The sequence below is a fragment of the Rhea americana genome, unplaced genomic scaffold (genome assembly GCF_003343005.1).
Source record: "Rhea americana isolate MKP2758 unplaced genomic scaffold, rheAme1 scaffold_568, whole genome shotgun sequence".
In the NCBI taxonomy this organism is placed as follows: domain Eukaryota; kingdom Metazoa; phylum Chordata; class Aves; order Rheiformes; family Rheidae; genus Rhea; species Rhea americana.
Genome location: NW_028186721.1, coordinates 81,547 through 86,179, shown reverse-complemented (window position 1 = coordinate 86,179; position 4,633 = coordinate 81,547). Strand labels below are relative to the sequence as shown.

The window sequence follows — 4,633 nt, the reverse complement described above, 5'->3', positions numbered from 1 at the left end:
ACACGCACACGCACACCGGCGCTGCTCCAGGGATGCATGAGCACATGCGCGCCCACTCGCACACACACACACACACCAGGGCTGCTCCAGGGCTGTACGAGTGTGCAGACACACACACACACACACACACACACTGGGGCTGCATGAGCGTGCACACACACGCTCCCAGACAGGCACCAGGACCCTCCGTGGGCACAGATGGGGGGGGGCACGGATGCAGCAGAGAGGGTGTGGGACGTGCTCGTGGGGCGCTGCGGGCACCCAGCATCCCCTGTTGGGGACACGGCGTGGGGACCCGGGGCAGCACTGGGGGCACCTGGGGGCACCTCCCCCGCTGGGGAGCCAGGGTGGCCCCAGGAAGTTTCTGGGCTTGTCCCGGGTTTGGCACTGCGTGCTCCAGCCTCGGGTGACAAAGGCTGCAAGAGCCTGTGGTGTGGGGTGCCGCGGGGAGCCCGCTGGCCCCTCTGCCCCATGGCCCTGCAGCGCGGAGCCCCCCTCCTCTTCCTGGGCTCTTTATTCCRTTTTTCATTGAGCACTTCAACTACCAGTTCTTTCTGACCAGGAAATGGATCCAGGCCTGAGCCCCATCAGTGACCTGCTGGCGGGAGCACGCTTTTAGCTTATTTTTTCCCAAGATGCGTGCTATTTTTGCTTTTGGAGCCGTGCCTGGAGATGGTGTCGGAGACGTGAATCAAGAGCGATAGMGGGTGGGTTGGTGAAAGCTGCCGGGAAGATTTGTCCATCAAATTCCCGTTCGGTTTAGCACRTTCGCATCTCTCAAGCATCTTCAGAGGCGCATCCGGAATAGCGCCGGATGGGCTGCTGGTGCCGGCCGGGCTGTGAGCTGGCAGTGCCCTGCGCCCCGAGCCCCGCGTCCTCGCTCGGTGGCACCCTGCAGGTCCTGCTGCGTCCCAGGGTGTGCGTCTTTTCTGTGGGTTTGTTTTTAACAGCCTGTGGTCGATTTTGGGCTGCGTTGCTGCAACCCGCCTGCTCGCTCCTCCCATCTCTTCTTGTGCTGTGTCAAAACCCAGCGGCTTCCCAGCGCGTTGTACACTGGGACTCATCCAGAACCGGGCTGAGGGGAAAGCAGAATTAAAAATAAATGTAAGTGCATCCTGACACATTAACCACATTCACAGAGGCTTTAATACCAACCTCCTTCCAGGGACAGAAGATGAAGTCTCGAGACAAGTAGGTCACGGGACACAGGTTGTCCCAAACGGCACGTCAGCATGTAGGTACAGATCTGGAGCACACGGGCACAGACATGGGAAGAGCTGTGCAGACAGCGAGGGAAGGAGAGGAAAGCTCAGTAGCCCCAGGGACTGGCGCTTCAGATACCGCCGTATTCCCTGGGGAAACCAGAAATGCTGCCAGCCTGCTCCTGAGCAGAGCAACGCGCTCCGTGAGGCGRCCGACGTGCCCAGAAGGCGCCGTGCACCTAAACGTGCACTGAGCACCCCTTGGCAGTCAGGACCCCGTAAGGCTGGGGACACGGCGAGCAGGCACCTGGCACTGCCGGATGTATCCCCTGGTGATGGAGGGATAGTTAGAGCTGCCGGAGATGTCTGCCCCAGGATGYGGGCAGAACTGGGCCGTGCAGAGGATGGAGCGTGAGTGTCCAGGTGGGCCAGTGCCTCAAGCTGAAGAGACCTTGGAGAAACCATCATGGGCCATGGGACTTCCAAAGTGCTTGTTGTGGCTGGAAAGGGAYCATCTCCATGGGGTGCAGCTTGTGTTTGAAGCCCCTCAAACCAGGTAGGTTTGCCTGGGACTTTGGTGGTGCATCCAGGACATTTCTGGCAGTGGGAGAATGAGTGCAGTGGAGCCAGTGGGGTCTCCGCGGAGTGGAGCCCCCGCTGCACCCCCTGAGCATGTCCCCCTCAATCAGCATCTCGCTGGCCCTTTCTGCCAGCCTGCGAGCAGAATGTCTGGGGCAGCTCTGCGGGGAGCGGAGCGGGGGGAGTGCAGGAGAACAGCCCTGCCGCGTCCCTGCTCAGCCAGGCTCCATGCAGCCCCTCATCCCCTGCAAGGTCCCCGCTCTTTACAGCCCAGCGCTGCCCCAGAGGAAGGAGACTCAGCGTCCTGCTCTGCCACTGACTCCTTGGGGCATTGGGGTAAACCCTGAAACCTCAGAGCTGTGGAAATAATTAGGCAGTTGCTTCCCCCAGGGATAAAACTTGCAAAAGCAGAAAAACATAGAGGCAGCAATACTGGTGTGCTCACCCTCATGCACACATGAACAGCTCTGCGCCCGCGGGACACGCCGGCGTGCACAGACGGGGACGGAGCGTGCAAGCGTGGGGCTGGCCGGTGCCATGGGGCTGGCCGGCGCCATGGGGCTGGCCAGTGCTGCTTGTTCCCTCGTGGGCCRGTGGTGCAGGGCTCAAGGCTGGCAAGGACACTGACCTTGGGGAAGGGGAGCAGAGATGGAGACAGCCACAGTCAGAGACAGCACTGCCAAAAATTTGGCGTGAATCTGCAGGAGCATCAGAGGGGAGAGACACRGAGCTTGGGAATTAATAGAGGTGGGAGGAAGTGAGGGGGCCTGGGGGGACAGAGCAGAGCGAGGGAGGCAGGACGGGGCTGCCGGGGAGGATGTGTGCCTGGCAGCGATGCTGCTGTTCGGCAACAGAGARGAAATAGGGACGGTGAAGGAGGCAGCAAACAGGAGCCCCAAGCAGGCGGAGGAGAAGGGCGGCCGGTGTCAGCTGGGGAGGCTGTGGACGYGGCCCGGGCTCCTGCCGCACGTCCCTTCGCGGCACAGAAAGGGCAAGGCCGGAGGGAGGCCGGGGTGTGCGTGGCTGCTGCTGCCGCTCCTCGGTGCGCAGCCAGCCTCCGATCCGGCCCTGCCGCGGGGGCAAAGTTTCATTCCTGCCTCTTTAGTATTCACAGCATCCCGCGGCAGAGCGAGCGCCCGCAGCCGGCGCCGCTCAAGGTGACTCAGAGGTCGGAGCTTGCTTGGGAGAAAAACAGCCAAGCAACCCGGGAGCCAGCCACAGGCTTTCCGCGGCGGCGCGGAGAGCCCTCAGCTCCCGGAGCACCAGAGGCGCGCGGCCCCGCGATGCCGTCRCGCCTGCCGGCACGGCCGGGCCCCGCCGCTCACGCCGCGGTGCCTCGGCGCTCCCAGCAGGCGCGCGAGGCACGGAGCCGGCCTGCCCTGCCTTCCGGCGGGAGCAGCCGGGGGGCTGGGCTGGGAAAGGGTGTAAAGCTTTCCTGATGATAACCGAGGCCTAATTATCTTCAGCTAACACCAGGCCGCCAGGGAGACGGGGGAAACCACATGCGCGGAAGTGCGCCCGGCGATACGGCAGCAGCTCCTGTGTCGGGCTGCGGCTGGGAAGCACCWGGAGGCTTTCTGTGCTCCGCCTGCGGATACAGCAAGGCACGGAAAGCATGAAGCAGAGGGCTGAGAAACGCAGCTTTYTGAGCTGGCGGTAGGTAAGTGCCCCCGTGCGTGCACACTCGTGCTGACAGCCTCTGCRGGGCGGCTGTGCGGTGCTGGCCAGCTGACGTGGGCAGGGTGCTGCCCGCCTTTAGCYTTTTCCCTCTGCAAAGAGATCGGTTCTTGAGCTCATTTTTTCCCCCGTCTGCAGGTCTCTTCGCCTGCACCATTTTATCCAAAGTGCTTAGAGCTACGCAGCGCTGCTGACTTAAAAAAAAGAGGAGCGGTGCCCTTCAACCAGCCTCTTAAAGGATAAAGGTTGGGAGAAGAGAGATGGGTAAGTGACCTCCGTCTGCAGATGTTGGCAGGAACCTGCGCTGAGCTGGGCCTCGTAGTGCTCCTCGAGACGCCAGCATGGTCCTCAGGGAGCTCCGGGAAGGAACGGGGACTGAGTTGTTTGGAGAGCTGCTCTAGCAGGTTCCCACCGGCAAGCCCGGGAGGCCGCTGGGACAGCCTGCRCGGGGGCCGGGGACGCGCAGCCCCGCTCCAGGCTGCATGCCCACACGTGGGCCAACCCAAAAGCAAGCCCGGCTCCCGAGGGGCTGCTAGCCGGGGCCGAAGCCATGGGACCCCCCCACACACACCGCGAGAGGGCCTGCAGCCTTCTAGGACGTCTCTGGAGAGCAGCCACGTCCATCCCAGCAGAGTGACCTGCAAACGCAGCAGCCGGGCAGCTCTCGGCTCCCCCGGGGTAAGCAGTGAGGGCCGAGGTGCCTTTCCGGGGATGACGTGGGCAGCYGCTGCACTTCGCCTGCGCCCCAGGACACCGGCGGTGGTGCGGCGTGGAGGCGCGGGGGGCTCCCGGCAGCGGCAGCCGGCCCATGTGCCAGGCCACCAAGGAGCCCGGCAGTGTGGCGGCCCCCGGCTTTTTTCTGGCTTTTCCTGGTGCGAACACAGAGGAGCCCCCGGAGGGTGTCCCAGCACCCGGAGCAACATGCAGCAGCTCCAGGCTGGTGCTGCTCCCCGCTGCAAACGTGCTGGGGTGCTGCGGGGTAGCGAAAACTTGCATCTGGGCCTGCTGCTCGGCCACACTGGTGGGTGAAGCCGGGGGGGGGGAGGGTCTGGGGACCCCGCTGGGAGCCAGCCCGGCTCCAGGCGTGTGCTGGCAACCGGCCCTCGGCGTGCACGGAGCAGGAGGGGTCGGGTCTGTCTCCCTCACTGCTGCTCATCGATGCCGGGCAACAGCTC

The 4,633-nt window shown here is 63.7% G+C and overlaps 1 protein-coding gene across 2 annotated transcripts in view; it reads left to right on the top strand.

Annotated features, from left to right (window-relative positions):
• Positions 1 to 1,410: 1,410 nt before the first annotated feature.
• RAD21L1 (RAD21 cohesin complex component like 1) overlaps positions 1,411 to 4,633 on the top strand; it is a 19,285-nt gene continuing 16,062 nt past the window's right edge. For both annotated transcript variants that reach the window (XM_085319009.1, XM_085319007.1), the window contains exons 1-3: positions 1,411 to 1,758; positions 3,248 to 3,441; positions 3,597 to 4,136. The gene's annotated coding sequence lies outside the window, so the exon portion shown is untranslated. The remainder of the gene's footprint in view (positions 1,759 to 3,247; positions 3,442 to 3,596; positions 4,137 to 4,633) is intronic.